The sequence below is a fragment of the Phyllobates terribilis genome, unplaced genomic scaffold (genome assembly GCF_046119375.1).
Source record: "Phyllobates terribilis strain yellow unplaced genomic scaffold, ASM4611937v1 Scaffold_8__6_contigs__length_399053987, whole genome shotgun sequence".
NCBI lineage: Eukaryota > Metazoa > Chordata > Amphibia > Anura > Dendrobatidae > Phyllobates > Phyllobates terribilis.
In genome coordinates this window covers 367,193,458-367,211,586 of record NW_027362768.1, presented here as the reverse complement: position 1 = coordinate 367,211,586, position 18,129 = coordinate 367,193,458, and the positions used below count along the sequence as shown (strand labels likewise).

Here is an 18,129-nt window from a genome sequence, read left to right as displayed (position 1 = left end):
CTGCTGCTGCTGCTGACCTGTTTAGCTCATTTCCTAGACTGGATACAATTGTAAGAAACTCTAATCTGTCAAAAGTATTATGACTCTGCAGGTAGACAAGAATGATATTGATCACTGACAGCATACGGAGGTCTTGAAAATGGTGAAAAATTGGAAGACCAGGATCCCAGCATTCTCCCCTCCTCTTGGTAAAAGTTGCAGCTCCGTCCCATTAAAATGGTATTCCACCTGTCCACTAAGTGATCCGAACATGCACTCATCAGATATTGGTGGACTAGCCTAAGGATAGTATTAAACCCTCTATAATTTTGTGCCCCCACACCCCTTATGAGCAGAGATGACTCCTACCATCCACAGATAGTCTTTCCACTGTCTGCATTCCTTTGAAGTGACTTTATAGAAGTAGATTTTCTAACCATGGAGGAAGCTAAAGAATGGGGAGTGTGAGGGATTTGTCCAGCGGCATGTAAACCACTTTATCACCCGGGATGATGAGCTCAGGTACGGCGATTTTTTTTTCCATGCCTACAGTCCCAGACATCAATAGTAGCAGCTGTTGCTCTCTTTATTCTGCCACGCAGTGTCTTTCCCATAAAGCCGATGATATCATCACACAGGCCGTGCCCCTTCATGTTGGGGAACGAGGAGAACATCTGGACTTGGATCAAATAAAGGGGGAACCTCAGGTGACATCAGAGAGACCTCTTGTGATTTCAGCTCTACTTTCTGGCCGTAAATTTCTCCTGACAGGTGAGTTGATGAATCCACGGAGTGCACTCACACGGTGGAACTGTCCCGAATAATATACATGCCCGTCATGTCTGCTACATTTGTCAGCTGGAATCTCGTGTGTTGCTAAACAGAAGCCTGAGGGCCTTCGACAGCTGTTAGTCACCAGGTTGACCTTGCTTTGTTGTTTTTGCATCTTCCCAGCTGTTTCGGAAACTACAAGTGTCAGCATGCCCTACAGTTATGAGAGTCAAAACCATAAACGGGTCCTCAATGGTTGATGTTCTGACTCTATAGGGCCTCCTAAGTCTAAACCCTCAAAGCCATGCCTTCTATATATGCCTTCTGGCCGCGAGGAACGATTAGCGCGCCACCAGAAATGTCCTCCATAATCACTCCTTTATTCAGGTCACACCCCTCCATGTTCATTCCACGTCCCCACAGTATTGCTGTTGTTGCTCCATCTAATAACATTGATTTCCAGGGGTTTAGAAATTTGCCAACTCCCTGAAAAAAAAGAAGAGACTTCCTGAACTCCCAGAAGTTGTCAAGTATGGGTAATGTGAATGGGTCACCCTAAATTCTGAATCGTTTGGTCATTCATTCCATGGTACATTCTGGTCACGTGACCAAATTTGCCCTGCAAAGACTAAATATCTCCATTGTTGGTAGAAATGATAAAAAATGATGAGCTAGTACTGCCAAGCCTCATTACCCCTTCTCTTTCCCCATTGTTTCTTGCTTGGTGTAAATGCCGCTGTTCTCCTGAATCCGGCGATCTTTTTCTTTTGTTCATGCGCTTCTCCGTTCCTGAGTTATGGCCCCTTCCTCCCTATATATAAATCTAGTCTTTTTAGCCAAGTGGGCGTGGTCCTCAGTTATTGTGTGCTTCTTTTTAAGGTCACACCCACTTGGACGACAAGACTAGATTTGGATACAAGAAAGAGAGGGCCATATCTCAGGAACGGAGAGGCGCAGAAACAAAAGGGAAACATCGCTGAATTCAGGAGAACAGCGGCATTTACACCAGGTAAAAAATGTCCTATCTAAGGCAACCAAGAGGTCCTGATTAAGTTCTGGGAAGTACTTCATGTCCCCGTGTATTTCATTTGTAACCAAGGACAATCAAGGTTGATTCTGTAATCTGGGATTTTGGCCAAGAAATAATATGAGATTTTCTTCGAGGACCTATTATGCTCATAATGAGTCTAATAACATTTTGGTCCAGGTCTTATAAGACAGGAAACCTCCTAACCTCCCGGCCTGTCTATGGCTTGGGTAGTTTGACGTATTTCATTTGAAAGGTTATGGCCATACCCAAACAATGACTTCAGTCTGGTGACTTTCCTAAATGTTTAGTCTCTTGCGTTTTTCCTATGTAAATAGCTACAATCTGACAAGACGCGGACTGTAGACATCACCAGGACCTGTGTTTTGTCCACAGCAGACTGATCGTTTATTTACTATTTCTCTGGATTCCTTAAACTCCTTTTTTTTGGGTTAAATGTAGAGAATCTCCCATTTGTGATGTAAATTTTTTGGCATCTCAATCTCTGGAGATCTCGGTACATCTGTGCAATAGCAATATATACGGCACTTGCTGCCCATTGCTTTCAATAAGATCCGTCTATTATTTCATATAAGCTGTGGTGGTGCTGCAGAAGAATTGACCACTACTGGTGGCATTTACAAGGAGACCTCCAAAGACTGGGTAGCAAGGAGCAACTTAAAGTGCACCTGTCAGCAAGATTGTGCGCAGTAAACCACATACACTGTCAGGTGGGTGTCGTTACACTGAGGAAAATGATACCTTTGTTGATGAAATCCGTCCTGTGGTTCTTTTATAATCTTTATTTTCATTTCTGACATAATGATATGCTCGTGCTCTGGGGCGGCCCTTGGGGGGAGGGGCTTTATCTGTTGCTCTGCTTATGTATTCCTATCTCTGCCTTCTGACAGGTCACTGTGCCTTCAGTGACCTGCCTCCTATTTTACATACTGCCTGTGTAATTATGTTCCAAACCTGAAATTTGCCTCCACCAAAATGGCCCCGCCGCCCGCGCATGCGCAGTAGCATCTCTCGGTTGCCCGTAGATGCTACTGCGCAAGCGTGGCTGACGGTGCCATATTGCTGCAGGCAAGTTCTTTTTCCTCCAGCAAAATGGTGCCGCTAGCAGCGCATGCACACTAGCATCTATCGGCAACCGAGAGATGCTACTGCGCATGCGTGGGTGGCGGGGGCCATTTTGGTGCAGGCAAATTTCAGGTCTGGAACCCAATTACACAGGCAGTATGTAAAATAGGAGGCAGGTCGCTGAAGGCACAGTGACCTGTCAGAAGCCAGAGATAGGAATACATAAGCAGAGCACCAGATAAAGCCCCTCCCCAAATGCCGCCCCAAAGCACAAGCATATCATTATGACAGAAATGAAAATGAAGATTATAAAAGAACCACAGGATCGATTTCATCAACAAAGGTATCATTTTACTCAGTATAACGGCACCCACCTGACAGTGTATGTGGTTTACTGCGCCCAATCCTTCTGACAGGTGCGCTTTAAGTTATGGACATGAACCTTAAAAGAATTGTCTGACACCAATCACTTCTGCAACTGGAGGTGAGCAGTACTGATGACGTTGCGTCTGCACATACCAGTGTGAATACGTCCTGGCAAATATGTGCAGATGCAACGTCCTCAGTGCTGCTCACCTCCTTATGCGGAAGTGAGCAGCACCAGTTACAACTCACTTCCGCATTGGGAGGTGAGCCACAACCCCTTCTACGCCTTAACCTCTTCACTTTCCTGGACCAATATTTATGACTGGTCTTCATAAATAAGCGATGACCTACACCCAACCGATTTAGCACACATTAACCCTGCCCTCTTCTAGTCATCACCCATCAGAACATTATGATGCTATATTAATGCACCGTTTTTCCAAGTAACATCTCCACAAGGCTTTTCCTGTGGAGAAGACCCTGTGTGTAACCAGGTTCCTACAAAATGATGGGGCATGGCGGTCTGTCATAGAAGAGACGGTGGAGGGGTCATGTGTTTCTCCTTTTTGTTTCTGGAAAATGGTTGTGATGTCATGAATGAGCATCATCTGGGATGTAACATCATGATGACATCACATCACCATCCGGGGAGTATAGTTGGTCACAATTGCACCCAGTTCCTGGTCTCTGGGGGGTCCACAAGGTCTCTTTAGGCCATACGAGAAGACCAAAACTATTGAAAACATGATAGTTGGGGCCCAGTTGGAGATTTTGCATTGGGGCCTATGTTCTACGCCACTGATCGCCATGTATATATTCATTTAGTTTTAGTTTTTGGTAGGGTTTTCCAAGTTATGGCCGAAGTTAACACCAAGTTCTCCCTCCACATTTATATATCCTTGGGGACAATAGTTACGTCTTCGGATCCCCACATTTACCGCATCATATTTCTCCATATTTCTTCTCCAGCTTTTGATGTAGAAAAGAAATAATAAGATAATAATAAACGATGTTGTGAAAGAGGCGACTGTGATAATGTAAAGCAGGTGGCGGGTGTGTATGACGTCCTATACATCACCATGTGTGAACGGTGAAAATCCAAATATTAGTTCTGTATTGTACTGACCAGGAATAATGATTAACATTCCTGAGCATCAAGATGTTGGGAGTGTCCAGAAAACTGGGAGATACAAGGAGAAAACACGTTCCCAGCGGTGATCACAGGGGCTACGAGTTCAGCTCCCAACCAGTAACATCTGCGTGAAGGTCGAATGTTGTCCCAGTGCAGGGGTTTCCTCCCATAAACCCCAAACACACTGCTAACCAATGGCCTTTCCATGGAAAGTGACCACATAGTGTAGGATTCTCAGCTTGGGCAGGGCCGAAAAAAAAAAATCATTCCAGTCCTGGGAATATTCTTTATCGCTTTGTAACAAGGGTGCCAACGCAAACAGAGCTCGCCTTTTAAAGGAGATATGCAAAATTAGCAAAAATAATTGCTTTCTTTCAAAAACAGCGCCACTCCTGTCGACAGGCTGGGTTCGATATTGCAGCTAAGTCCTATTGACTTTAAGGGAGCTGAACTACAATACCAGATATGGCCTAATGACCAGTGTGGTGATGTTTTAGGAAGAAAGTAGCCATTTTTGCTAATCTTGGAAACTCCTATAAGTGGTTGCTGCCAATCCCACAATCTTGAACTTATTAAAAGTCTCTCTTCCTCCCAGAAGGAGTAATCAGAATATACCTACTCGGCTTTGCTGCTAGTGCTGATTACCGTTATATTCTGTGCTTGTAACATAGGGGGCGCCATACTGTGGACGGGCGGACACCTGAGGATCTCGTCACCCTCAGGTGTCAGGCCATCCTCAGTACCCACCCGACAACCAGCTAGCTGGACGAATGAAGCAGCCGTGTCATACGGGCTGATGCCATCAGTTCCTATGCAGATGGCAGCAGTCGAGTTTCTCGGGTAGCAACCAAGATAACGCTCGCCTCTCAGTATAATTAAGTGAGCTTTGTCATCTTAATCGCTTGCTATGCAGAGTGCAGCAGCCGATAACCAACATAGCTACACTGCTGCGCTCTGCATAGGCGGTGACCAACATGAGAGAGGCTGAACAGCTACTAGGGTTATAAAATAGTTAAAAAAAAAATAAAAAAAAATCTAAAAATGTAGTAAAAAGCAAAAAATAAAAGAAAATAATGTATATTTTGTTATTTTTACATTTTATATTGGATTTTAGCATAAGGCAGAAAAATAATGAAAGGGACAAATGGAAAAGTATATGGTAATTACATCAGTATTGTCTTAAAATAAAATACATTTTCCTGGGGATAAGAGGTTCAATATTGGATTGGCGGAAGGGACATGGGGAGTGCTAACGGCCCACAGATTAGTGGGACCCAAGATGCTGGCAATACATGCTATACCACTGACTTAGCGACTGTATAATAGTGTTATATGGACATTATACTACCTAGTGCCTAGAATCAAGCACTGTCTGGTAGGGTATTTTATGTACTATATGACTGCACTTTATGGAGCAGTTGGTGCACATGGCACCATCCAGTATATGGAAGGCACTGGAAGCAATAAAGGGGTTGTGCCAGAAACTACATAAATCACCGCACCACAAGGTGGTAATATAGGATCTCTAGAGGTCTAACCCCTAGGACCCACACTGGGTCTAACCTCCAGGACCCACACTGGGTCTAACCTCTAGGACCCACACTGGGTCTAACCTCTAGGACCCACACTGGGTCTAACCTCTAGGACCCACACTGGGTCTAACCTCTAGGACCAACACTGGGTCTAACCTCTAGGACCCACACTGGGTCTAACCTCTAGGACCCACACTGGGTCTAACCTCTAGGACCCACATTGTACATGGGGTCATATTGTCCCCTGTGTGAATGTAGCAATAGTTAGCATGTAGCATATGTGACCACCGCGCTCATCACTTCTCCAATCTCAGAGAAGACTTTGGGTGGGATCAAATGGGGTATCTGTAGGCAGTCGGACCCATTGTGATCATACAGTTATCATTTGTCCTGTGGATAAGTAATACATGTTTATGGGACAATCCATTAAGGATTTTTTGAAGCAGAAACTCGCTAAATCTCAAAAACATTTGCTTCAAAAACTCAGCAATAAAACTCCGTGAGCACAAAGCCTCACAAATAATAATGATCAGCCCTAGGAAAGTTTGCAAAGATGCTCGTTCCTGACCAATGGCTAGTGCAAACATGGCAGCGATCAGCCACCTGGTGATCAACTGATCGCAATGTTTATGTGATCTCAACATCATTGCAGGATTAAATTACTCGCCAATAAACGTGCGCTAATCAACTTGTTGTGATGCCGATCCGCGCTCGTTATGGGCAGAAATCCATTGGTCTTTAGTCTAATTACCATCTTGGAGAACAAAGGGGAAAGATGATTCCAGATGAAACCTAAATTTTGGGCCCCGTCCTTTTCTCCCCGGTACGGTCACACTGTTGCACTTTGGGAACCTTTCCTTGGAGATCTGCTGATTGATCTCGGTGCCAGAAAGATGCAGCTGTGGTTGCATCCCCGGCTCCTTGTAATTGAACGTTCCTCCCGATCACAAGGCCTTTCACTCCCTCTCACCCTGATAAGCAGGTGTAAGCTTCCCCCATGCAGCCGTGTCGGTGTCACCCTGTGAGAAGATGGGCCGCCACCTCGCCTCTCACAATGCAACAGTTTCCTCACTATTTACATGTTGTGACCTCACGTTTGTTTTGTAGCCTGGTGGATGGAGGGTTTGAGGTAAAGATGGGGGCAGCTGGATCCAAATCTTTGCACATCACATCAGGCCTGTTTTGTATTTGTAGTCGAACCCTGTTGCCCTTTGGTATCAGCAGCCGAAACAGGTGTTTATCAGCACCAGCTGCGATGCGAGACACGTCCAGATGTCAGCGTGCCAAGGGTCTGAGGGTGATGAAAGTCTATGCAAACGGCCCTGATTGTGGCGTCATCATCGGCTGCGAAAATACCAAATATTGAAAGTTCAACAAAAATAACAATAGCATCAAAAATAATCTGTAACCGAGTCAAGATTGTGAGAGGGGCAAATTGGCCCAGAGCATTCACCATCCAGAGGCCCCACCACAATGGCTTCTCTACATGCAGCCTGCACACCGGGTATCTAATTGTTTAAGGGCACCAAAGAATTAGTGCAAGAGGGTCGTTGTGGACTATCATGTAGTCTACAGTCCCTATGCTATAGCCTACGGCTCCTGTGGGCTATGTTATATTTTACAGCCCCTATGGGCTATGTTACATTCTACGGCCCCTATGGGCTATGTTATATTTTACATCCCCTATGGGCTATGTTACATTCTACGGCCCCTATGGGCTATGTTATATTTTACATCCCCTATGGGCTATGTTACATTCTACGGCCCCTATGGGCTATGTTATATTTTACATCCCCTATGGGCTATGTTACATTCTACGGCCCCTATGGGCTATGTTATATTTTACAGCCCCTATGGGCTATGTTACATTCTACAGCCCCTATGGGCTATGTTATATTTTACAGCCCCTATGGGCTATGTTACATTCTACGGCACCTATGGGTTATGTTAGATTTTACAGCCCCTATGGGCTATGTTATATTCCACGGCCCCTATGGGCTATGTTAAATTTTACAGACCTTATGGGCTATGTTATATTCTACGGCCTCTATGGGTTATGTTACATTTTACAGCCCACATGGGCTATGTTACAATCTACGCCCTCTATGGACTGTGTTACATTTTACGGCCCCTATGGGCTATGTTACATTCTACTGCCCCTATAGGCTATGGTACAGTCTACGGCCCCTATGGGCTATGTAATATTCTACGGCCCCTATGGGCTATGTAATATTCTACGGCCCCTATGGGCTATGTAATATTCTACGGCACCTATGGGCTATGTTATATTCTGCAGCCCCTATGGGCTATGTTATATTCTACAGCCCCTATGGGCTATGTTATGTTCTGCTGCCCCTATGGGCTATGTTATATTCTGCTGCCCCTATGGTCTATGTTATATTCTACAGCCCCTATGGGATATGTTATATTCTGCTGCCCCTATGGGCTATGTTATATTCTGCTGCCCCTATGGGCTATGTTATATTCTGCTGCCCCTAGGGGCTATGTTATATTCTGCTGCCCCTATGGGCTATGTTATATTCTGCTGCCCCTATGGGCTATGTTATATTCTGCAGCCCCTATGGGCTATGTTATATTCTGCAGCCCCTATGGGCTATGTAATATTCTACGGCACCTATGGGCTATGTTATATTCTTCTGCCCCTATGGGCTATGTTACATTCTACGGCCCCTATGGGCTATGTTATATTTTACATCCCCTATGGGCTATGTTACATTCTACGGCCCCTATGGGCTATGTTATATTTTACATCCCCTATGGGCTATGTTACATTCTACGGCCCCTATGGGCTATGTTATATTTTACAGCCCCTATGGGCTATGTTATATTCCACGGCCCCTATGGGCTATGTTAAATTTTACAGACCTTATGGGCTATGTTATATTCTACGGCCTCTATGGGTTATGTTACATTTTACAGCCCACATGGGCTATGTTACAATCTACGCCCTCTATGGACTGTGTTACATTTTACGGCCCCTATGGGCTATGTTACATTCTACTGCCCCTATAGGCTATGGTACAGTCTACGGCCCCTATGGGCTATGTTATATTCTGCTGCCCCTATGGGCTATGTTATATTCTGCTGCCCCTATGGGCTATGTTATATTCTGCTGCCCCTATGGGCTATGTTATATTCTGCTGCCCCTATGGGCTATGTTATATTCTGCTGCCCCTATGGGCTATGTTATATTCTGCGGCCCCTATGGGCTATGTAATATTCTACGGCACCTATGGGCTATGTTATATTCTGCTGCCCCTATGGGCTGTGTTACATTCTACTGCCCCTATGGGCTATGTTACATTCTGCTGCCCCTATGGGCTATGTTATATTCTGCAGCCCCTATGGGCTATGTTATATTCTACAGCCCCTATGGGCTATGTTATGTTCTGCTGCCCCTATGGGCTATGTTATATTCTGCTGCCCCTATGGGCTATGTTATATTCTGCTGCCCCTATGGCCTATGTTATATTCTGCTGCCCCTATGGGCTATGTTATATTCTGCTGCCCCTATGGGCTATGTTATATTCTACGGCACCTATGGGCTATGTAATATTCTACGGCACCTATGGGCTATGTTATATTCTGCTGCCCCTATGGGCTGTGTTACATTCTACTGCCCCTATGGGCTATGTTATATTCTGCTGCCCCTATGGGCTATGTTATATTCTGCAGCCCCTATGGGCTATGTTATATTCTACAGCCCCTATGGGCTATGTTATGTTCTGCTGCCCCTATGGGCTATGTTATATTCTGCTGCCCCTATGGGCTATGTTATATTCTGCTGCCCCTATGGGCTATGTTATATTCTGCTGCCCCTATGGGCTATGTTATATTCTGCTGCCCCTATGGGCTATGTTATATTCTGCTGCCCCTATTGGCTATGTTATATTCTGCTGCCCCTATGGGCTATGTTATATTCTGCTGCCCCTATGGGCTATGTTATATTCTGCTGCCCCTATGGGCTATGTAATATTGTACAGCCCCTACGGGCTATGTAATATTGTACAGCCCCTATGGGCTATGTTATATTCTGCTGCCCCTATGGGCTATGTTATATTCTGCTGCCCCTATGGGCTATGTTATATTCTGCTGCCCCTATGGGCTATGTTATATTGTACAGCCCCTATGGCTATGTTACATTCTATGGCCGCCCCTGGGTGTTATGTTGCAGTGTACAGTCAATATGAAACATATATTCCTCCTACACCTGGGATATATATTTATGTTGTGACGCGCCGCCCTCTGTCTCTGACTGGGTCCAGAGGTTTTGGGTGTTCGCTGGCACAGGCCTGTGTGCCCCTCTCTGTCTCTGTGTGGTCTATAGGAATAAATGCTGGCCGTTCTCCTGCAGGACGTGGTCCCCTCAGGAGAGCGGATTCGGCCATGCCTGCACACTGTGCTCTTTGATGGGTTGCTTCATGTCCTGAGAAGAACACTCTGCGGGCGAGGGACATACTGAGTGATATTTCACTGGCGGGGGCCATATCTGAAGAGTCAGGGCTGCTCCCGGGGGTGATTGTTTGGAACGAGTACAGAAGCGATGATCATCCAGTGACATTCTGTTCTGTGGCTACAACCTGGGTATATACATAGCCGTGTGGCACTGCCCAATACTTTCCATGGCCTGATCGCCTGCCCTTACTTAAAGGGGATGGCCCTTTTGGAAAATCAGTTTTTTTATTTTTAAAGGGCTCCTGTAAACCAGGCTCATCACAGGGTGTTCTGCTGCAGTGACCTCTGCGATCAGCTCTGGAGGAACCTGGTAACAAGTGCTCAGGCAATCTTCAGCGCCGCCACAGGTGTGATGAAGTATTACACAGTGCACTATTAAATTCCGATGGTCTGTCTGTTGTGCATGGCTGTGCCAAGTCCTCCAGGGAGAGACCCACTTTCTGTAGTAAGCCTTCATTTCTTTCATTAATATTTTGGTTTATTTTTTACTCCTGACAATATAGAGATGGGAAAATGTCAATTTGACACTTGGAAACTGTCAACAAGATGCTGTTGATGGATCTGATAGTCATAGTTTGTGTCTATTTGATAAATGGGGTATATAATGGTGCTCTGCAGTGATTGAGCTACAACCCCCTCTCCCCCCCATACAGATACACATAACACAGATACACACTTTGAATGCTGATTGTTTCCATCTAGTACAATGCAGGTATGCGGTTTGCAGATCTCAAATTGTTTGGATCTTTTTGTATCTATGAAATCAGATGTCCGAGTGATTAAACAAAAACCCACTAGAATGAAAGTAAATTCCTACCAAAGTAGATCAAGAGCATCTAACCTCCCTGCTTGTTTATGGTTTCCATATAATGCAGTGCAGAGGTTAGTTTTGCAGATCTTTAGTTTAGGTCTGTGTTTATGAGCTCAGATGGCCTAGTTTATTTAAACAAACACTACCTACCATAAAAATACATCCATATTGGATCGCTCAAGAGCATCTAACCTGCTTGTTGACTGGTGCCATGTAATATAATGCAGATATTAAGTTTAGATCTTCTTGAATTTGAGCTCAGATGTCTTAGTTATACAAAAAAAAAAACATTTACTATAATAAAAATAAATCCTTAGCAAGTAGTTCAAGAGCATCTAGCCTACTTGTTCATGGTTTCCATACAATGTCGTTAAGGTATTAGATTTGCATATATTGGGTTTAGATCATCTGGTGTTTGAGAGTAGATACTTCTTTAAGAAAACGCCAGAATGAAAAAAAATAAAATTCAAAGCAAAATGGCTCAAGTCTAGCCTTCTTATTGATGGTTTCCATGTAATTTAATGAAAATATTAGCTTTGCAGATCTCATTTACATTTTCTGGATCTTCTTGGGGTTTTTTTGTTTTTTTTTACGAGATCAGATGTTCTGCTTTAGTGATCAGCAATCTGGGTCATTCCAGCAGTTGTGAAACTATAACTCTCAACATTTCCTTACAGCCAAGGCATGCTGGGAGTTGTAGTTTCAAAACAGCTATTGACTCCCAGGCTGTTTATCTCTTTGCTTGTTTATTTACTAAAAAAGCACTAATTTGAAAAAAATGAACTCATGACAATATCAGCCAGAGCCTGCTTACTGATGGTTTCCATATCTAAAACTTTAAGAGTTTTTTTTTCTTCTATTAAATAATGTCATTTCCTCTTTAGTTTTCCAGCTGGTATTACCTGTTTTATATGATTGTAGGATAAGAGAAGGGCATTGACCGCTTTCGGCACGCCCCATCTTTTCTTTTCACGGTCTTTTATTCTTTCACGCTTCTGCAGAATGCAAGTTTTATATTCCTTTCTGTAATATAAAGCATAACATCCGCATTACAACCTTGCCATGATTTGCATAGGCGATCACACACGCAGGAGCTGATTGGTCTGGATCTGTTTCCCCTTTGACATTGCGGAGAGCTGAAGCCTATAGATAAGGTATCAGAGCGGCTTATGGTTACGACATCAATAATTCTTAGGAATGCAGCAGATCAGTTCACAGACACGAATATATACCTTTCACCTAGTTTTATGTCACATCAATGATTCTCCCCTCTACTTCTATGCTGATACTAGTACTAGGTCAGACCCCAAAGAAGGGTTGTTTTGGGTGGAGTTCCCCTTTAAAATTAAAGGGGTTGTCTGATAGAATCTTTTGCTACGCTCAGGAATCTCCTCTGGTAGAGAGGAGCCACAAGCAGCATCTTTTTCTCTGCGTGGATCCAGCATGTCCATGTATTACATAGCCAGCCCATTCATTTTTATGAAAACAGTGCAATACTCCATTCACCCTGTGGTGGCGCTGCAGGGAATTTGAACACTTTCTACTATGTTCCTGTGTCGATCACAGCTGATCTATAAGGATCAGACTAATCAGCTTCACATGGGGAACCATACAAACAAAAAGGCATCATCCCAAGAGGGACCGATCTTCAAAGTGGGTAAAGACATTTGTTTTGTTTTTTTAGCTTTCCATTAAAGAAGGTAATGCTAAAATCTCGACTGTAGGTGACAGTGATAAAAGCCCCCTGCGGGCCACCTGGGGCCCCTCATTTAGAGAGACAAAAAATATCTATGTGGAAATATCCTGAGACCCCGGGATGAGATTTTGGGCCCCCACAGATTGGAGGCATTTTATGGTCTTTAGATTTTATCTTACTTCCTAAATGCCCAGTTAGGCTATGTTCGCACAAAGCATATTTGTAACCTGCATTTTTAGCTGCTTTTTTTTTTTGGTGTGGATTACACGTGTGATTTATCTACAGGATAATAAAGTTAGTTTTAGGGTATGTGCACACGATGCAGAAATGCTCAGGATTTTTTCCTGAGAGTTTCTGCATCTCCCTGGCAGGAAAAAACACATGCGGATTGTACATGCGGATTGTACATGCGGATTGTACATGCGGATTGTACATGCAGATTGTACATGCGGATTGTACATGCGTTTTTCCTGCCAGGGACATGCGGATGTGAAGCGGTCTTCACATGCATTTCCGCAAGCGGGTTGACAAGCGCTTCCCAAGCGATTTTAGCATCACTTGGAAAGTGCTTGTCAACTTGGTCACACTATATAAATCCATGCAACCGGCATGGATTTATATAGTGTGTGAATATCAAAAAATAAAAAAATAAATATATACTTTACCCTCCGATGGCCCTCGGTGTCCTGCTTCCCTCCGTCCCGGCTGCCGGCAGTGGTACATTGGGGACCTGCCGACGTCAGTGTCACGTGACTCTGACGTCAGCGTAGGTCCTTCATTCAACCGCGAAGTGCCCGGGAAGCCAGGAGGACGCAGCGCGGGATGCCAGAAGGTGAGTGTATATATTTTTTTTATTTTATTCTTTTTTTTTTAATGGTACCTGGGTCTGGATGAGACTCTCCTCCACACCCGGGTACCATCCGCACATTAGAACGCATGGAATGTGCATCTACATATACAGTGATGCGGAATCCATGCGGTCTAATGCAAGTCAATGGCGGCGAAAAAGCAGCGTTTCCACAAAATTAATGGACATGCTGCGGAAAAATCCGCATCATGGGCACAGCACATGCGGATTTCCATTGGGGAACATTGCTGCCCTTCTACCATGCGTTTTTAATGCGTTTCTGCAGCTTTTCCGCAGCTGCAAAAATGCAGCGGAAACGCATTAAAACCGCATCGTGTGCACACAGCCTAATTCACTGAAATCGCTGCAAAAAACACTGAAAGGCTGTGTGCACACGATGCGGTTTTTATGCGTTTCCGCAGCGTTTCTGCAGCTGCGGAAAAGCTGCAGAAACGCATTAAAAACGCATGGTAGAAGGGCAGCAATGTTCCCCAATGATAATCCGCATGTGCTGTGCCCATGCTGCGGATTTTTCCTCAGCGTTTATGCTGCGCTCAAAAATCCGCAGCATGTCCATTAATTTTGCGGAAACGCGGCGTTTTCGCCGCCATTGACTTGCATTAGAACGCGCCAATTCCGCAAGACTGCATCTGTACTTGGGTAATTGGCGCGTTCTAATGTGCGGATGGTACCCGGGTGTAGAAGAGAGGAGAGTCTCTTCCACACCCAGGTACCATTAAAAAGCTGTAAAAAAAGAATAAAATAAAAAATAAATGTATACTTACCTTCTGTCGGCCCGCGCACCGCTCCTGCTTGGTTCCCGGCACTTTGCAGTGAGTTGAAGGACCTGCGCTGACGTCAGTCATGTGACGGGTCACGTGACGCTGACGTCGGCAGGTCTTTCAATTCAATGTTGCCGGCGAGGGAGAACTGAGTGAGCAGGACAGCGCGGGCCATCGGAGGGTAAAGTATACATTTATTTTTTATTTTTACCATTCTTTCGGTCACACTATATAAATCCATGCCGGTTGCATGGATTTATATAGTGTGACCTAGTTGTCAAGCACTTTCCAAGTGATGCTAAAATAGCCTGGAAACGCATGTGAATCCGCATGTATTCTGCAGGAAAAACGCATGTACAATCCGCATGCTTTTTTCTGCCAGGGAGATGCAGAAATTTTCTGCTTCATTTCTGCATCGTGTACTCAAAGAGTTCACATTATTCAGTTTTAAAAAAAGGCTGCAGTTCTCAAATGTGCATGAGATCTCTGAAATCTCAAATCTTTTGCTGGTGCTGTAAAACGCAGCTTCTTTTCTGCAGAAAAAAAATGCTTTGTGTGAACAGATCCTTATACCCCTGCAGCACCTCCGCAGGAGAAATGAAGCATTACACCTCCTGTCATTGTGTCTATATAATGCATGTATGAAGAGCCGGTTGTTTGGAAAACCTTTGGGCTCTTCCAGGTTTGGGTGTGGCTGCTATCTGCACCTGCTGGTGTTACTGCAGAGCTCCGCCGGTATGCCTGCGCAATCCTGCTATCTGAAGACCACTACAAAGCTCCATTCATTTGTAGCTACAATATTTCTTAACGATGAAGGACAGTTCTAAAAATGGCTGAGATCGTTATTCAGAATGTAAGGCAAAGAAACAAAATGATTACATTGTGCAGAATAGGAATTGTTAATAGAAAGGGCAAGTACTTTTCCAAAATTGTTTCTTAAAGGGCAACTCCAACCTTTAAGAATTTGCACTGTCTAATTTGCAAGACAATTTGACGTCTTGCAGATAGAGTAAGGTTGTCATTGTACTCTGAAAAGATGAGTAACTTTCTTATCATTTTCTGCTTGCTGTCAGTAAATGGGAAGATTCTTAGGCCACCGCCCCACTATCAGTATTTGGTCAGTGTTCGGTCAGTATTTTTTCTCAGGAATGGGAGCCAAAACCAGGTGAGGAACAAACAGAGAAAAGGTATAATAGAAACAAGTCACAAATTCTGTATTTATCACCCACTCCTGATTTTGGCTCCCACTCCTGAGAAAAAGTACTGACAGAATGCTGACCAAATACTGATAGTGAAAATGGAAATATCATCCTTCAAATAAATGGAAATTTTAATTACACCACATCGCTGGAGTCTCCTCACTCCCTGGATTTTGGTCTGAAGTTGTGTTAAATACTGATAGTGGGGCCGTGGGCCTAAGACTGACACTTAAAGGGGTTGTCCTAACATCAATAATGGTTAAAATTGCAAGTTGCTTGTAAAACTCAGCAACTCTGCAATTGCAATCTTACTAAAAATGTTCTCCGTTTCCAGTTTGTTTAATGCTTGTTGTCTTGGTTACCGGCCACCTCCACAGTCTGGTCGAGCATGCACAGTGCTTACAAGGTCTTTATGATAGTTTGTAAGCGCTGATCTGAATCTGGCCGGATCGCTGGAGCACATGATGTGACCAGCTTTAGTTTCCCTGTGCTCCCCTGATGCTGTTGTAGTATCGGAGAGTGCAAATTTAAGACCAATGACGCAACTATACCGCTGGTCTTCAGCACAGTGCACTCCTAAAAACAAAACTTTAGAAAAACTCTTTTAAAACTTTTTATAGCTGAGTGTTTGCTACAATTGTATCCAGCCTAAACAATCCTCTATGAGTAAAATGGATTCTTTCTCCTTTTCTGATATTTTGTTTCAATGCATCAGTGCAGGCAAGTGTAGCAAACCCTCAGCTGTGGGATTTTTTTAAACGCGTGGAGCCATTGACAACATTTATTACCAATTGCAGAACGATCATGAGAATGGATTTAAACACAAACTCTATCAGAGAGGTTTTGTTTTTTTTATATATTCTACAGTCATTCATTGGTATTTGCAAGATTTAACCCTTTAGCCACCAATCCTTCATTTGCAATAACGTGTACTCGCCGAGGTAATGTGACCTATTTTGAGTTTTTGCTGCACCGATCACATCTTCACGTTTTTTTTTGCAGCCTGGCTAAGATGAAACCAGCTTCATGTTTCAGTTCTGGAGCCAAATTACAGTTTACAGTAGTGTCAGCCGCTGCAAACGTCAGAATTTACAGCATGGCTTTGTTTTGGATATTGTAGCACAACCTAGTGGTCATTACTGGCAGTTGCAATCTGGTGTAGGACAGTAGCTTTTTTTTTTTTTTTTTTTTTTTTTTTTTTGACTTTCAAGGAAAAAAATTAAACACTAAAACATGCAGAATTTAACCCTTAGTGGGAACATGCCAAACTGTGTGTTTGTTGGGGTAGTGCTGCCATCAGGGTAGTAAAATTGGTACTTTAGTAAGGTGTCCAGGCCCCAATGACCATTCTGTCCACTTTGTGCCCACTAAATATAAATTATGGCCCTGAGATGCTACATACAGGTTACATTACTCCACTTTATTGTATACTACAGGCCCTATACGGTCCATTTTTTTTTGGGGGGGGGATGGAGGGGTGTTGTTTGTTATATGACTGCTTATTACTTTATACTTATTAAAGCTAGTCATATACTACAAGCCCAGAACTCAGAATATTGTCACATTGGTTCTCATGTCTACTCCACCCTTGGTTGGGTAAGGGGATATAGTATGTGCCCCCCAGTCCAGTGGATGCTGGTATTTGCTCAGATTTGCCTGGTGCAGATACGGACCCCTTAGTACTCATCTGGACAATTGTATAGCTGAAAGCGATTATGAAACCAATCTGGCGCCGCTTATCTCCAGCAGAAAAAAAAATAATTTTAACAAGTGCGGCAACAGCGCCCGCCAAACCACATAGACATGTCTGTAACCAGATTTTTTTTTTTTATAAACAGACTGATTATAAAATTATATTTAAAGCTCACTTTCCATAAATATGCACATTCTTCACCTGGTGTAAATGCCGCTGTTCTCCTGAATCCGGCGATGTTTTCCTTTTCTTCCTGCGCCTCTCCGTTCCTGAGATATGGCCCCCTTTTCTCTATATATCAATCTAGGCAGTCAAGTGGGCGTGATCCTTAACTCTTCTCCGTGGGCATCGTCATCGTGACTACACCCACTTGGCTAAAAAGCATAGATTTATATACAGGGAACATGGGGCCATATCTCAGGAACGGTGAGGCTCAGGACGAAAAGGAAAACATCACCGGATTCAGGAGAACAGCGGCATTACAGAAAAGAATGACATATTTATGGCAAGTGCAAGTTCCTCTTTAATATCCCAGATTAAAAGGTTGGAGCCGTCTGTCTGACAAGCGCAGCATTTTCCCGTGTCGTATCAACAGCACAATAGAAGGACGGACATTTCTGGATCAGTAGGATATAATGAGGGTTATGGTCAATGTGTACATAGACGTGTGGCACAATAGTGGTGGCGGCTCTGCGAGGTGTCAGGGCGGGCGCTCCTCATTTTTTTGGCTGA

The 18,129-nt window shown here is 43.9% G+C and overlaps 1 long non-coding RNA gene across 5 annotated transcripts in view; it reads left to right on the top strand.

The window, feature by feature from the left end:
* The first annotated feature begins 480 nt into the window (after window positions 1–480).
* Window positions 481–18,129, top strand: part of LOC141157497 (uncharacterized) — a 270,846-nt gene continuing 253,197 nt past the window's right edge. For 4 of the 5 annotated variants that reach the window (XR_012247801.1, XR_012247799.1, XR_012247798.1 and 1 more), the window contains exon 1: window positions 481–750. This is a non-coding gene — a long non-coding RNA (uncharacterized lncRNA). Of the gene's footprint in view, window positions 751–1,629; window positions 1,760–18,129 lie in introns of all 5 variants that reach the window. The other variant, XR_012247802.1, reaches the window with a different exon arrangement.